This window comes from Dendrobates tinctorius, unplaced genomic scaffold (assembly GCF_039654945.1).
Source record: "Dendrobates tinctorius isolate UK_male_01 unplaced genomic scaffold, ASM3965494v1 ptg000082l, whole genome shotgun sequence".
Classification (NCBI taxonomy): Eukaryota; Metazoa; Chordata; class Amphibia; order Anura; family Dendrobatidae; genus Dendrobates; species Dendrobates tinctorius.
Genome location: NW_027361750.1, coordinates 2,398,795 through 2,416,949, shown reverse-complemented (window position 1 = coordinate 2,416,949; position 18,155 = coordinate 2,398,795). Strand labels below are relative to the sequence as shown.

Sequence of the window (18,155 nt, the reverse complement as noted above, 5' to 3'; positions counted from 1 at the left end):
CAGCTATCTCTGTGTATGACTCATTGGCTACGTCCTGACTATCCTCCCTGTCTATGCCCCTTGGTAACTTTGTCTCGCAGTTACCCTGCTAGGAGTTCTCTTGCAGCTCCTAGCTCTCTGGAGTTTAGGCCATGCCCCCCGTAGTCACGTGCTTCAGGTCCTGCTGTTCTGAAGTACGTACCAACTCGGCTGCTGCCCGCTCCACAGGTATCTTTGAGCACAGTTCACTTTACTCAGGACACGCGCACTGGCTCAGTAAGCAAGTTCAGTGCAGTGTTCCTGACAATAGTATATTACACTCCTCATAATGCTCCATATAGTATAATAAACCACCAGTCATCCATGTAGTACAATTCACTTCCCATAGCATAATGCATCCCATAGTTATTATTATTATTTATTTATATAGTACCATTAATTCCATGGTGCTGTATATGAGAAGGGGTTTCATACAAAGTTATAGATATCGTTAACAGAAAACAAATTTACACTGACAGACTGGTACAGAGGGGAGAGGACCCTTTCCTTGTGGACTTACATTCTACGGGATAGTGGGGAAGAGACAAAAGTTCTTCATATAGTATAATGTATTCCCCATAGTCCTCGATACAGTATAATGCAGCCCACATATAGTATAATGCAGCCACCCCATAAAGCATAATGCAGCCACCCCACAGAGTATAATGCAGCCACCCCAGAGTATAATGCAGCCCCGCCATACAATATAATGTAACCCCCCATAGAATATAATGCAGTGCCTCTCTTATAGCATAATGCATCCACCCCACAGAATATAATGTAACCCCCATAGAATATAATGCAGCCCCCCTCATATAGTATAATGCAGCCCCTCCATAGAATATATGGCAGCCCCCTCATAGAGTATACTGCAGCCCCTCATAGAATATAATGCAGCTCCTTATATAGTATAATGTAGCCCCTCCATAGAATACAATGTAGCCCTCCTCATATAGTATAATGCAGCCCCAATAGAATATAATGTAGCCCCCTCATAATGTATAATGAAGCCCCCATACAATATAATCTAGCACCCCATAGAATATAATTCAGCCCCCCCATAGAATACAATGTAGCCTCCTCATATAGTATAATGTAGCCCCCTCATAGAGTATGATGCAATCACCCCCCCATAGAATATAATAAGTATACTACAGTCCCTCATAGAATATAATGTAGCCCCAAATAGAATAGAATACAGTCCACCTCCCCATAGAATATAATGTAGCCCCCCATATTATATAACACAGCCTCCCCCATAGAATATAATGTATAATGTACCCCCCATGGTATATAACACAGCCACATAGTATATAACACAGCCACATAGTATATAGCACAGCCGCATAGTATATAGCACAGCTGCATAGTATATAGCACAGACGCATAGTATATAACACAGCCCACATAGTGTATAACACAGTACCATATGGTATATAGTACAGAGCTGCATAGTATATAGCACAGCACCACATGGTATACAGCACAGCACCACATGGTATACAGCACAGCCCCACATGGTATACAGCCCTACATGGTATACGGCACAACCCCACATGGAATACAGCATAGCACCATGGTATATAGCATAGCACCAAATGGAATTTAACAACCCCCCCGAGAATGGCCCCACAGTCCAGTACTCACTGTTACATTAAAAAGAAACACAATCCTCACCTCTCGTGCCCTCGCTGCTCCCAACTCCTGTCTCAGTGGCTCTGCACTGCCGGCACACAGTGAGTGCGCGATGACATGATCATGACTAAGACTTAGGCTGAAACGCGTCGATCTTCCTCACTGGTGTGCTAGTGCCTGACACTATGTTTTTGCATTTTTTAAGGTTGCTCAGTAAAAATTTATTTTTTAGCCACCTCCGCTTACAGCTGGATATTTTTCTTCTTCCTGTTCATGTTCATTGTGGCGGCTCATCACGATCCATGCTGGGCGTTAATCAGCCTAAGGGAATTGCTACAGACTGGTAACCTGACTTTCACTTCTTTTTTTCTGTCAATTTGATAAGAGAAGCTTAAACAGAACATGTCACCAGAAAGAGCACTCTTAGCTTGTAGATATGGGGTTAATCTGCAGATTAATAGCGTTACTATCCTACTCGGTTTTTGCACTCAGCTGAACGCTGCAGGGAGGAAATGAACTTTATTCCCTACAGCAGCATTCTGGTTTCAATCACGGGGTGCGCTGCCGTTGCTGGTTCAGTCACCGCTCAATGCTGCTATAACCGCGCCCTCGGCCCTGACTGAGAGCTGGCCCCAATGCAGAAGGAGTGTCAATTAGGGCCGTGGGCGTGTTACAGCCGCCATTCTGTATACTCAGAGCAGTGACTGAACCAGCGCTGACGCCGCCCCCGTGATTGAAACCTGAACACTGCCATGGGCAATAAAGTTCACTTTCTCCCCACAGCATTCGGTTAAGTGTGGGTGCCGGACAGGTTAATAACGCTATTTTACTGCAGATTATCCCGATATCTGAAGAAAACTGCATCAGTTTTTTTTTTCCATCTGAGAAAAAATGATGAAACTCTGACTAATCTCTGGTGAAAATAAACAGTGATGAAACTCGGATCGATTTTTGCATTCGAGAAAAATCACTGATGTTTGAATAAGTACTTATACTGATAATGCATTAAAATACATAAGTGTTGCAATGCATTATGAAAGTGATCAGAGGTTCGCATGTTCAAGTCATCTGTTAAGATTAAAAAATAAAGAATAAAAAAAAATACCTTCTTCCTCACAAGCTAAAACAACTACTGTATACATAATCGGTATTGTCTTGTAAAGAAATTAAAAAAATCAGCAAAACATCAACAAAGAAAGATATGTAACAGCATAAAAAAGTAGTAATATAAAAATATATTTATATTTATTCATAGTTTATTGTGTGTGTACATATTTATGTATATAAAATACAACTGATCTTATATTAAAAATCCCTACTTGGTTATAGAAACATAAATTATCCCACCAGTTAGAAATCTAATGAAATGGAAACATCTATGAATTGCAGAACTTCACTACTTTACCGTACAGCCTGTGTGTATTAAATGTGATTTCCCGTTACTTATCAGAACCATTATTGGCAGATACGGTATGTGTGATTTATATGCATTTCTAACTGCAGAAAGTAAATAGAATAAAAATAAAAGATCTGATCTTTTCCAGAGACAATCGTCTCTCTTCCATGGATATCAGCAAATATTTCCTGGCCCTCAAAATAAGCCAAATTTCATTGACATAAGAAAGGCAATCACATTACACTTGTTGAGAAACCATTTGTAAACATGTTAACGGTGTTGTGGTGGTGGTAAGACTTTAAAGAAGCACTCCTCCCATCAAAGTTGTTATCCTCTTTATATATTGCAAACATCATATTATTTAGCACTGTGTAATTAAAATTGCTCATTTTTCCTTTCTACCCAGCTAATTCTTCTCTTTTCTCTGCTCTATATAGAAACGGAAAGTTTCTTGTCCCTGCAGAAATCTTTCCTCTCCAACCCCTGACCCAACTGTTCTGTCACTTCCCCCTGCCAATGACTTTTGCAGTGACTCGTTAGGGGGATATCGCAAGAGAGAGGCCAGAAGATTGCAGTGTTTGATTTCACAAACTTATGCACTGATAATAACTGCTTCACCATCTTATTAAGCAGTGCAGTTTATTTCCTTACTGGCACTGAATTAATCAGTTCAGTTCATCTCCTGAAGTTCTCCAACCTGGATTGTCTCAGCTGTTCAGTGTTGGCCATTAACCTCTGATATGTACAGCGGCATGTACAAGATTTGGCAGCCCTTGTCAAGATTACTGTTATTGTGAACAGTTAAGCAAGTTGAAGATGAAATGATTTCTAAAAGGGCTAAAGTTAAAGATGGCACATTTCCTTTGTATTTTAGGCAAAACAAAACATTGTCAATTTTTACAATTTAAAAATTACAAAAAGGAAATGGGTTGATTGAAAAGTTTGGGCACCGTTGGAGATTTGTGTGCTCAGATAACTTTGATCAAGGCTTCAGACCTTAATTAGCCTGTTAAGGTTATGGCTTGTTCACTATGATCGTCAGGAAAGGCCAGGTGTTGCAAATTTTCCAGTTTATAAAAACCCAGCTTCCCATGGGTTCTTCTAAGCAGCTGCCTAGCACTCTGAAAAGGAAAATGGTGGAGTCTCTTAAAGCAGGAGAAGGCTATAAGAAGATAGCAAAGGTTTTTTCAAGTTTCCCTTTCCTCAGTTCAAACCATAATTAAGAAATGGCAATTAACAGTAACAGTGGAGGTCAAGAAAAGGTCTGGAAAACCAAGCAAAATTTCAGTGAGAGCTGCTCATAGAATTGCTAGAGAGGCAAATTAGAACCCCCGCTTGACTGCAAAAGACCTTCAGAAAGAGTTATCAGAAGTTTTGGTACATTGTTCTACTGTTCAGAGACACGTATACAGATATGGCCTACATGGAACATTCATCAGAAGAAAAACTCTCCTGTGTCCTCACTATAAAATTCAGCATCAGAATTATGAAAAAGAACATCTAAATAAGCCTGATGCATTTTTTTAAACAAGTCCTTTGGACTGATGAGGTTAAAATTGAAGTCTTTGGCCACAATAATCAAAGGTTTGTGTGGAGAAAAAGGGCACAAAATTTCTGGAAAAGAACATCTTGATGATCATTAAGCATGGGGGTGGATAAATAATGCTTTGGGCTTGTGTTGCAGCCATTGGCATGAGGAACATTTCATGGGTAGAGGGAAGAATGGATTCAATGAAATTTCCACAAATTCTTGATGTAAAGATAACATAATCTGTAAAAAAGATGAAGTTGAAAAGAAGATGGCTTCTAAAAATGGATGATCCTAAACACGTGTCAAAATTTACAATTAAAAGGTCCAAGGTGAAGGCTTTACAATGGCCCTTACAGTTCCCTGATCTAAACATCATTGCAAGCTGTGATAATTGCAGAAGGGGTTGCTACTAGGTACTAACCATGCAGGGTGCCAAAACTTTTGCATCTGTCGGGAACACCGGCGTGCTATGGGGGCCCAGTGCCAGTGCGTGCATGTCGGCCCCCCTGCTTGCACATGGCCCTGGTACTTGCATTACTTAACTCCCCCCGTTCCTCCACTGTGGCATCTTCCACGTCTCCTGACTGTGACGTTCAGGTCAAAGGATGCGATGAAGTGATTAGTGTGTGCCCTCTGCCTGAACAGTTACAGTGCAGAGTGCGGAAGACAGCAATACCAAGGAGTCTGTAGCAGAGCAGCGGCCAGCAAAGAGAGGAAAGTATATCATTTTTTATTTTTTTCATGTTTGCAGCATTATATGGGGCGTATCATATACTGAAGCATTATATGGGGCCCATCATATACTGGAGCATTATATGGTGCCCACTATATATGGAGCAATATATGGGGCCCATTATATACTGGAGCATTATTTGGGACCATCTATACTGGAGCATTAAAGGGTGCCCATTATATATGGAGCAATATATGGGGCCTATCATATACTGAAGCACTACATAAGGCCCATCATATACTGAATGGAGCAATATATATGGCCCATTATACTGTTTGGAGCATTATATGGGCTCATTTTACTATATGGTGCAATATATGTTGCTCATTATTCTTTATAGAGCATTATATGAGACCCATTATACTGTATGGAGCATTATATGGGGCTCATTATGCTGTATGGAGCAATATATGGGGCTCATTATTTTGTATGGAGCAATACGTGGGGTCCATTATTCTGTATGGAGCAATATATGGGGCTCATTATACTGTATGGATGCAATATATGGGGGTCATTATTCTGTGTGGAACAATATATCGGGCTCATTTATTTTGTATGGAGCAATATACAGTATGTGGCTCATTATACTTTATGGAGCATTATATGGAGTCCATTATTCTGTATGGTAAAGAAGAACCCCAAGATCACTGTGGCTAAGCTCCACAGATGCATTAGGGAGATGGGAGAAAGTTTCACAAAGTCAACTATCACTGCAGCCCTGTCGGGCCTTTAAGGCAGAGTGGCCCTGACGGAAGCCTCTCCTCAGTGCCAGGCATAATTATGAAAGCCCACATAGAGTTTGCTAAAAAACACATGAAGGACTCCCAGACTATGATAAATAAGATTCTCTGGTATGATGAGATGAAGATAGAACTTTTTCGTGATAATTCTAAGGGGTATGTGTTTAGAAAACCAGGCACTGCTCATCACCTGCCCAATACAATCCCAACAGTGAAACATGGTGGTGGCAGCATCATGCTATGGGGGTATTTTTCAGCTGCAGGGACAGGATGACTAGTTGCAATTGAAGTAAACATAAATGCGGCCAAGTACAGAGATATTCTGGATGAAAATCTCTTTCAGAGTGCTCTGGACATCTGACTTGGCCGAAGGTTCACCTTTCAACAAGACAATGACCATAATCACACAGCTAAAATAACAAAGGAGAGGCATCAGAACAACTCTGTGACCATTCTTGACTGGCCCAGCAAAGCCCTGACCTAATCCCAGTTGAGCATCTCTGGAGAGACCTGAAAATGGCTGTCAACCAACATTCACCATCCAACCTGACAGAACTGGAGAGGATCTGCAAGGAAGAATGGCAGAGGATCCCCAAATCCAGGTGTGAAAAACTGGTTGCATCCTTCCCCAAAAAAACTCCTGGCTGTACTAGCTCTAAAGGGTGCTTCTACTCAATACTGAGCAAAGGGTCTGAATACTTATGACCATGTGATATTTCAGTTTTTCTTTTTAAAATAAATTTGCAAAAATTTCTACATTTCTGCTTTATTCAGTCAAGATGGGGTGCACAGTGTACATTAATGAGAAAAAACATGAACTTTTTTTGAATTTACCAAATGGCTGCAATGAAACAAAGAGTGAAAAATGTAAAGGGTTCTGAATACTTTTCGTACCCACTGTAGATGGTTTGTTTGGTTCTGCAATGGTCTACTTGCTGAATTAGTGCAAAAGTTATGCTATTAAATAGCAGAAGTGAGAATAAAGAAAAAAAGTCAAAAGAATAGTGATAATTAAGATTTATGTAAGAAGTAAGAAAATTGAACTAAATGGAGATTGTGTTGCATGAAACATAACTCTTTGAAGATAATTTTCACTTTTCAAGAGATTATCTACCTGTCAGTTACATTCTGCTCAGTTCCTCTGAACCGGGGCCCTTAGAGTCATTCACAAGCTGTACAGAAATTCCTGCAATTCCCCATCGAGGCAACATACAGGTGCAGGGAATGGTAGTTGGCATTGGGTGAAGGGTCACATAATCTACATCAGTATCATTTGATAAAATGGTTGGTAGATGGTAGATGAATTAATGCAATTTAGTGCATTCGTTTGTGAATATTATCAACTTAAAAATATTATATGCACAATATAAATTATCTCAAAGTATCAACTCAAAAAAATCAGTTTGGTGGAATGACACATGAAATAGTACTGCTATGGGATTGTGAGTACCATATTTACATTTTCACTTTTGGTAAATTTTAACCCCTTTCCAACATTGGGTGTGATAGTATGCCGATGTTGGACTCCCCCACCTCTCCAGGCACATGTCAGCTAATATATACAGCTGACTTGTGCCCACAACGCAATTCCACCCGCAGCTGTTAACCCATTAGATACCGCTGTCAATCTTTGACAGCGGCATTAAACTCACGCTTCCAGCAAGCACGCCAGAAATCCCTCCCATCGGTGAGCCTGTCACGTGATCGCAGGTCACGGATGGTTGGCATGAAAACGAGAGGTCTCCATCAGACCTCTATGGTTGTCATAGCCAGATTGCTATTAGCGCCACCTGGTGGTCGGCGCTCATAGCAAGTGAGCATTTCTGCTACATACAGGCGAACCGATCTTGCGTTTATTTATGAAAAAAACAGAAATATGGCAAAAAAATTTTAAATTTTGCCATTTTCAAACTTAATTTTTATGCCCTTAAATCAGAGAGATACTGTATGTCACAAAAAATACTTAATAAATAACATTTATCACATGTGTACTTTACATCAGCACAATTTTGGAAACAACATTTTTTTGGTAGGAACTTATAAGGGTTGACAAGCGATTTCTCATTTCTACAACAAAATTTACAAAACCATTTTTTGAGGGACCACCTCACATTTGAAGTCGCTTTGAGGGGTCAATATGACAGAAAATACCCAAAAGTGACACCATTCTAAAAACTGCACCCCTCAAGGTGCTCAAAATCACATTCAAGAAGTTTATTAACCCTTTATGTGCCTCACAGGAACTGAAGCAATGTGGAAGGAAAAAATTAACATTTAACTTTTTTTTACAAACAATTTAATTCAGAACCATTTTTTTTTATTTTCACAAGTGTAAAAAGAGAAAATGAATCACAAAATTTGTTATGCAAATTCTCTTGCTTATGCCAATAACCCATATGTGGGGATAAACCACTGTTTGTGCACACGGCAGAGCTCAGAAGTGAAGGAGTGCTGTGTGACTTTTTCAATGCAGAATTGGCTGGAATTGAGATCGGATGCCATGTCACGTTTGGAGAGCCCCTGATGTGCATAAACAGTGGAAACTCCCAACACGTGACACTATTTTGGAAGCTAGACCCCTTAAGGAACTTATGTAGATGTGTAGTAAGCACTTTGAACCCCCAAGTGCTTCACAGAAGTTTATAATGCAGAGCCTTGAAAATAAAAAATCATTTTTTTTCCTCAAAGGATTTTTTAGCCCGCAATTTTTTATTTTCACAAGGCTAATAGAAATTGGATCACAAAGGTTGTGGTGCAATTTGTCCTGAGTATGCTGATACCCCACATGTGGGGGAAAACCACTGTTTGGGCACATGGGAGAGCTCGGAAGGGAAGGAGCGCTGTTTGGAATGCAGACTTTGATGGAATGTTCTGCGGGCATCATGTTGCGTTTGCAGAACCCCTGATGTGCTTAAATAGTAAAAACCCCTCATTCTAACACCAACCCTAACCCCAACACACCCCTAACCCTATTCCCAACCCTAACCATAACCCTAACCACAACCCTAACCCCAACACACCCCTAACCCTAATCCCAATCCTAACCATAACCGTAACCACAATCTTAATCCCAACCTTAACCACAACCCTAACCATAACCTTAACCACAAACCTAACCCCAACACACCCCTATCCCTAATCCCAACCCTAACCCTAATCCCTATTCCTAACTCTAATCCCAACCTTAACCCTAATTCTAACCATAATTCCAACCCTAACCATAATTCTAACCCTAAACCTAATTCTAACCCTAACCCTAATGGAAAAATGAAAGCAAATACATTTTTTTATTTTATTATTTTTGCCTACCTATGGGGGTGATAAAGGGGGGGTTATTTACTATTTTTTTATTTTGATAATTGTAATAGGGTCTATCACAGTGACCAAAATGAACCAATAGGAAAAATCTTCCTATTGTTGTTGGGTGCCGGCCGGCAGATCTCGGCGGGCACACTGCGCATGCGCCCACCATTTTCTTCCCAGAAGAAGATAGTGGAACCCATGGAGGAGAAGCACGCGGCCGAGGACCACCGGGAGGTACCGGGGGGATCGGGGACCCTATTTCTCTCTCTTCTGAGAGGAGACCCGAATCATTTTCTCTGGGGTCTCAGCTACCCCTGGCGCTGTGGTTTAAGTACCCTTAACTACCATAATAAAAAAAGAAGTGATCCAGCTGAGTGCTCTGGTGATTTATTGAGTGCTGTTCAGACAATAGAACGTTGTTTACGCGTTTCTGGCTAGATAATGATTATGATTAAGGGTGTCTAGCCAGAAACGCGTAAACAACGTTCTATTGTCTGAACAGCACTCAATAAATCACCAGAGCACTCAGCTGGATCACTTCTTTTTTTATTACTGCTGTGCGGCCAGGGCAGGGCCGGATCCGAGTCTGAGGTGCGGTGAGGTCAGACGGTGGTGAGCTGGACTTTCAAAAAAACCCTTAACTACCGCCGTTAAAAGGCATATCGGTGGTCATTAAGGGGTTAATATTCATACAATTTGTTTACAGTATTGTTTACTATGTTTACTAGCCTGTTCCTATTTTCTCATATGTCGTTCCCAAATAGTTACTTTCCCCATGTTACATAATCCACAAGTTCTTTCCAAGCAATGAAATTCCACAAAATTGAGATTTTCTATATTTGAGAACTAAATTAATAAATGTTTTCAAAATGATATTTTCAAGGTGAGATCACATTTACAAGTATTAAAATTAATACTCTTTCTGCCTACAGTTGCCACTAGCGTTAGAAACATATTGCTCACTATTTAATATTGTGCTCAAACCAAAAAAAAAAAGAGAGAGAAAAAACACACAGTATGACAAATGTGCATGAATACTCTGTTGTAAAATATATGTAACAGCAAGCAGCAAGTGCTAGTAAAAGATGATAACAAAACCAGGGTATTTAGTTGATGCATTTTTTGCAAAAAATGTATATTAAGCCACTCACCAATGTCACGGTATACCCATCTCGGAGCAGTCCTAAAACCTGATCATCTGAACAATACCTACATGAGCAGGATTCAGCAAAAGCTGCCCGGTATGGGCATGCTGGCAAAATGGCTCTTTATGTGCATGTCCCACAAGAGAGAGGCAGGAATCTCCCAAAGCTTCCATGAGCAAGAAATTAATAAATTGAAAACACATGGGACATGCACAAAAATGAACAGGTCAGTAAGATAATGTTCACACCACCCAAAGACTGAGACACAGAAAAAACACACAATATGACAAACCTGCATGAATACTCTGTTGTAAAATATATGTAACAGTAAGCAGCAAGTGCTAGTAAAAGGTGATAACAAAAACAGGGTATTTAGTTTATATGCTTTTTGCAAAAAATGTATATTAAGCCACTCCACCACGTCACGGTATACCCTTCTCGGAGCAGTCCTATCTAATGTATTTAAACCTGATCATGTGAACAATACCTACATGAGCAGGATTCAGAAAGGTGCTGCCCGGTATGGGCACACTGGGAAAAATGGCTCTTAATGTGCATGTCCCACAAGAGAGAGATGATATTTTCAAGGTGAGATCACATTTACAAGTATTAAAATTAATACTCTTTCTGCCTACAGTTGCCACTAGAGTTAGAAACATGTTGCTCACTATATAATATTGTGCTCAAACCAAAAACAGTATGCTCCCCATAGTGGTGGTGTCAGATAGACAGAACTTTATCATTTAAAGTTAACCTGTCAGCAGGATTGTGATTAGTAACCTACAGACACTGTCAGATTGGTGCCATTATACTGTCTTGCCTGTGCAGTAGCTTCTATCACTTTCCAATACATGACACTGAGCAGGTGCCATCACCAGTGCCATTTTGCTATTTTGGAAATGCCATCACCAGTGCCATTTTGGAAAAGAGATTAAAAAAATTCGGCTTCATGAAGATGGTGTCAGCACCACCTGTGCAGTAGTATCCATTGGATCGATGCTACTGTGCCGGCACTGCTGGCACCATATTGATGGAACCTAATTTTTCTTTCTCTGACAAAATGACACCGGCGCCTGCAGAGTAGCATCTATTGTGTTCCGATAAATGCTACTGCACTAGCGCCATCTTGATGAATCCTATTTTTTTGTCTTCTCAGACAAAAGGGCGCCGGCAACTACGCTTGCGCAGTAGCATCTATCGGAACACGATAGATGCTACTGCGCAGCCACGGCCAGTAGCGCCATTTTATTTGAAAAGAAAGTTTCTTAAAACTATGTGTAATTAAAGCGAAAATATGCATGTTAACCCTTGCCTACACTTACCTGATGAATTAATTTTAATTTTCAAACCATATTATCTTCACTATTTTAAATAGGGGCAGGTCAGTGAGGATCAGTGACAAGTCATAAGCCATACTGATGCATATGTAAACAAAGCACCACATAAATCCCTGACCACAACCCCTTACACAGGCCGCCCCAGAGCACGAGAATCTCATTAACTGAAACTACAAATACAGATTAAACAACCACAAGACTGATTTAATCAACCATGGTATCATTGTAATCAGTATAACAACGCCGACCTGACACTGTCTGTAGGTTACTGAGCACAACCCTGCTAACAGGTTCCCTTTTAAACTATCCACAGCGCCCTGGAACAGCCTCGCGCATTGTGCTCTAGTCCTAAATGGTGCTGCAACTCCCTCTGGTTAACTTAGAATCTGATATTGATCAACAAACCTAAAGCTAGGTTAAAACCTCAGGATGATTAGATATGCACTAAACCCCTTTAAATTACTGAACTACAACAACTTTCATAAAAGTTCAAGACCAGGATCAGTCAGCATACACAATTAGAGTGTCAAGATGCTGTTCATATTTATTTGATTCATTATACGTATGGGAAATGTACATTTTTTTTTGTAAATTTGTCATTCAAAAAAATGATATAAATATTTATTACAAATATTAACTAGAAAAAAATAATGTTCAGAGAATTTCTCTTAGATGGTAAGCACAGGGCAGTAACCTTTCACCATCTCACTAGTAGTTTCCTTAAATGTGTGTGCGCATAGAATTCTTGGATACTTATGAACAGTAAATATCGAAACATTGTTCATATAGTTTATACGAAGACTGTAGCATTAGATTATAAATTATACAAGAGCTTTTAGGAAAGCTAAAAATCATAAGTAACTATATACAGTATATATATATATATATATATATATATATATAATTTTACCTTTTCCTAAGAGCTCTTGTATAATTTGCCATCTAATGCTACAGTCTTCGTATAAACTATATGAACAATGTTTCGATATTAACTGTTGTACAATACAAAATAAAACTGTGGTACCTTGTTAGCCAGAAAAATAGATGTAAATACTTATGTCCCCCCAAAAAATTGCGATATTAACTGTTAATAGGTATCCAAGCATTGTTTCTGCTTTTACAGAAGCCTAATTTCAATACATTGTATTGTATCCTCTGCATTCTTCCGATACGTTCGATGACAGTGCTATCTTTGTACAATTACATCTTAATTGGAGATTATATATGGGGCATTAGCCAGTAATGCTGTGTAAATGCTAGAAAACAAGTCGGACTTACTATTTGCAGCGGGATCCTGATAGCGCTATGTTCTCCTGATGTCCTGCGAAAGAGATTCCCAGAAATAAAGGCTTGGGTCCACAAAGATCTCCGTCCTTTATAGGTCTACGCCTGTGGTCAAGCAGAGTCATTGGTCATGTCACGTTGTGATTCATTTGTGTCAATATTCCTTCTCTGTGCCTGTTTTACAAACAAGATGGGAGGAGGAAGTGTATAAAAAGGGAGGCTGGCGAAACCTTTAAAAGGAAAAAGAAAATCTGTCTCCATTATGACTTTTAGACATTCTTACTTTAAGGACAAGACCATGTGCGAGGTCCTGTAATGAGATAATGTGCAGACTATTTGTTCCTGCCTGCCTCTTACAAGAAATATTTTATTAATTATATTTATTTTAAGCGAGATAATTGTCTGTAAAGGTAATTTTCAGTATACTTATGGGATTCAGATTTATGGCTCGTATAAACTTGTGGCTTACCAGCTAAAGTGCTTGACATTTGCTTCAAAGATCAGCGTAAACATAGGAAGTGCGTGTGATAATAGCGCTGTTATTTATATTCTTGGTGGTATTGCTATAAAACGTGCACGCATATTTCATCATTCTGGAAGTGTGCGCTATGGTCATTATATTTTCTTTTATCATTACACCAATGGTAAAAATAATGTGTTTTTCTTCCCATCATAAACAATGAATATTTGATAAGACTATGACATCTATAAAGCAAAATACAAAATATATGCTTATGCGAGAAAGCTATGAATAACATGCCCAATGCTGTTACAGATTTCTTTTGCTGATATTCTCCTTGTTTGAGAGTTTTTTTCCCCGAATTAGTGCCCCTCTTGTTCATTGGTTGGTATTGGTTTCACAGCTCAATTCCTTTCTATTACATGGGGCACATATGCAATGCTAAAAAAGCAGACTTTTTTTTACTGTCATACAGCTCTTTTAAAGAGAAAGCAATTTACTTATTTAAAGGGAATCTGTCACCAGGGTTTTGCTAGTCCTTCTGAGAGCAGCATGATGTAGTGGCACAGGTCTGATTCCAGCAATCTGTTACATTCTAGGCTGCTTGCTGTCATTTTGATAAAAATCACAGTTTCGCTGCTGCAGAATGCCTTTAGCTCTGAATGCTGAGCTCTGTAGAACCCGCCCCCATCTCTGATTGGCAGCTCACTGTGTACTCTGAAAGCTGTGAATCAGTGATGGGGGCAGGGTTATACAGCTCTCATGAATATGTATGACTACATAGCAGAGGTGGCTACTAAGTGGGGAATTAAGCTAATTTCTCTGTTAAGATACATTGCAATGTTTCTTATAGTCTCTTATTGACAAATGCAAAGTTTGAAAGTACAGTTCCCATTTAAAAACTTTACTGTGTTGGCCCTATGGGAGACATACTCTTTCTTTCTTTTCGTAGTATTTATCTAGGCAGTACAACATTATGTTTTTATGCAGCTTCAATAAATATCTATGTATACACATATAAATGAAATGTATGTAAATTATTAATATGCTCTTTCCTTTCATCATCTACATTTTTATTATTATCAAAACGTAATCCTTTTCGTAAGCCAGCTCTTTGGGGCAGTGAGCCTGGTGATAAAATGGGCTCAGAGGAGAATGTAAGGGTGCTTCAGCTTAACAAGCTGTTGCAGGAGTCACAAAATGTCCCTTTGGCTCATGTGAGTATCCCAGTACTGGTAAACATCTATGATAGTTGGTGAACCTTTTTCCAATTTTGCAATGGCACCCAAAAGCTTCAAGATACTGCACTGATTCAGTCTCCACCATTAAAACATACATCACACAGGAGGCTAGTGCTGGCAAAGAGGAGTGCCACCTGTGTATCATTTACTCTCAGTATAACTACAGTACAGTACAGCTGTTCTGTGAAGATTTCAGAAGTTTGTTTGAGAACATTAGGGATCAAATAGCATCAAGAAAATTAAAGAACACATCAGACAGGTCAGAGATAAAGTGGTGGAGGAGAGTAAAGCATGGCTAGGTTATAAAAAAATAGCCTAAGCTCTGAAAATCTTACGGAATCTTGTTCAATCTAGGAAAGCACTAATTAGCACTAATTAGAGAAACAGCCAAGAGGCCCATGATTATTCTGGATGAGCTTCAGAGATCCAGAACTTAGTCTTCTCATAAATCATTAAAGTTCATCATATAAGTGCACTACAATGAATTAGACCAGAATTCAACCAGAAAGGAACTGAAGGTAACTGGATACATAGTCACAGAAAGCAATGCTTCTGCTTGTTTCCACTATTACCAATGTGGTCTTTCATTTTCACTACACATGTTTGGTATTGCCATGTCCGGACCAACCTGCTTCATAAAACTGTTACACTAGCTAACCCCTTCAGTGAACACCGTAAAAAAAAACAGGCAAAAATTATTGCTTTTTCATCATCCTTGAAACAAAGAGTAGAATAAAGATTGATGAAAAAGAAGAATGTAAATAAAAAAGATATTGCTGAAAACATCACCTTGTCTTGCAAAAAACAAGTTTCCATACAGCTCCGTCAGCGGAAAAATAAAAGTTATAGCTTTCAGTATAAAGCAATGCAAAAATAATTATTTTTTTCTATAAAACAGTTTTTATTGTGTAAAATTGCCAAAACATAAAAGCTATATAAATGTGGCATAGCTGTAATCATACTGATTACCCAAAAACTAAAACGGTCTTATCAATTTTTTCACAAGCGGAACAGCATAAAAAAATCCTGAATAGCTGGTTTTTGTTCATTCTGCCTGCCAAAAATAGAAAGCGATCAAAAAAGGTCATGTGACCGAAAATGGTACCAATTAGAATGTCAACTTGTCCCGCAAAAAGCAATCCCTCATAAGACTCTGTTGGCCAAAATATGGAAAAATTATAGCACTCAAAATATGGTGATACTTTGCAATAAAAAGCATTTTTTAGTGTGTGACAGCAGCCAAACATAAAAACGATATAAATCTGGTATCGCTGTAATTGCACCGACCCAATAAATAAACTTGCCTAATCACTTATACTGTATGAGGAATGGCGTAAAAAATGAACAAAACCAATTATTCACCTGTTGCTGATTTTCTCATTCTACCTCCCAAAGATGACAGTAAGGCTCAGCTTACATTTATCCTGTGCTCTATGCCGAGTGCTTACACCGGAGTTTCTGTGCAAATCTCTGAAAACCCCAGGTGAAAGATTCCTTATTCACTGTGGACACCATCTGGCCTGTGATTCGGTGGGCGGTGACCGTCATATTTTAGGTGTGCAAAAAAGCGAGGTCAACCACAGTTTTGTGTACTTCTGAAAAGTATACTGCTGAACAGAGGCCAGATGAAGCCTCTGGGCTTCATCTGACTCACGTAACTCAGAGATTTAGATGGAAACCCTGAAAAAAGTGTACAGCGTAGAGCACAGGATAAATGTGATTCAAATTGTTATGTAAAAGGTTCACAATAAAAGTGTCAAATCAATCCACAAAAAAGGAAGTCCCCACTCAGGTCCCTCATCTGTTAATGGAAATATAGGTGGCTTGCACGTTACTGGTAGTACAAAGGCTCTGGAAAAGCGTTATGGCCCTCGCCACTCAAAAGAAATCAAGAAAAGTCTGCACTCAAATCCAAATGTCCACCTCCCTTCTGAGCCCCAGTGTGCATAAACAACATTTAGCATCCACATCTGTGGCATTTCTGTAACCATTAGAGCCCACCTTATTTATGAATGTGTGTCTCCAGAAACACGAGCTGGGCACTACAATGGCAGCTTGCAATACAGTTTACAATTTTCCCTCGGCAACACCCACTGCTGATTGTTTCTGGAAAACAACCAAGGAGTCAATATCGTCTCTACACCTGTAGATAAATTTCCAAAGAGGTATAATTTCCAAAATGAGTTCACTTGAGTTGAGATTATGCTCTTCTAGCATTTAGGGGCTCTGCATATCAAGGCTGCAAACTATTCTAGGAACATCTGCTCTCTGGGAGGCAAATAGTGCTCCATCCTTCACAAGCCTCGCCGTGTGGCTAAGCAGCACTGTACAGCCACATATGGGGTATTTCTACATTCAGCAGAAATAGTGGGACAAATTTTGGTGCCATTTTTACCAATTTACCCTTGTGAAAATGTAAAATCTGGGGCTAAAACAAAATTTTGGTGGTAAAAATGTAATTTTTTCTTCACAGCCCAATGGTATAAAATTCTGTGACCCAAGTGTGGTGTCAATATGATCACTGCACTTATAGATAAATTCATTGAGAGGTGTAGTTTATAAAATGGGGTTCTGCTGTACTGGAACCTCAGGGACTCTCCCAAGATTTGGGACCGTCTGCAGTCTATGCAATCTATATGCCTGAGAAGCGACCCACCTCAGGTTAAAGGTACCATAGTCATAGATACCTGGGTATCCCTAGCTGAAGCGCTTAAGGACATTTGTAATATATTTATACGTATTGTTATTCTAGGTTTGTATAGGTTATACTCAGTGTGCCATTCCAGGGGGTCCCTTGATATCACTACATTCGATTTACACTTGTTCCCTGATTACCTGAATTGACCTTTCTGATAGGTAAATTTATTACAAATCTCTGTGTAATACACTCTTCAGGGAACCTTGGATTGGCATAGTGATTTCAGTTCCGTCTGAGTGAGTGTACTGTATAAGGGTATTCAATCTGTTCCTTCCATACTTCCATATACTAAGTTCTAATTTATCTGCTGTTTGAGTAAAAACTCTTTTAGGATTTCTGCCTCAGTTTCAGTTTGTGACCCACTGGATCTTATTCGGACCTCCGGTCATTACATTCTCTTGGAGAATTGTTGGTGTAATCTCTCTTGCATCTCCTCAACCTAAGTGTATACCCTCATTTGTTTACCAGTGTTGTCTTTAGTTGTAGTGGGGGCTAACTAGGGCTTACCCCATTCCCCCATCTAGGATCTATTGCTGGGACAGTCAGGGATTAGGCTCCTGCCATGCAAAAGGTGTGGAAACTCAGTTCTACTTCTACTCCAATTCCTCCTTCCCTAGTGTATGGTTTCCCACCC

At 39.5% G+C, this 18,155-nt stretch overlaps 1 protein-coding gene across 1 annotated transcript in view; it reads right to left on the bottom strand.

The window, feature by feature from the left end:
• TRPA1 (transient receptor potential cation channel subfamily A member 1) overlaps positions 1-13,250 on the bottom strand; it is a 255,109-nt gene extending 241,859 nt beyond the window's left edge. The window contains exon 1 of the mRNA XM_073583844.1: positions 13,117-13,250. The gene's annotated coding sequence lies outside the window, so the exon portion shown is untranslated. The remainder of the gene's footprint in view (positions 1-13,116) is intronic.
• Between the last annotated feature and the right edge of the window lie 4,905 nt (positions 13,251-18,155).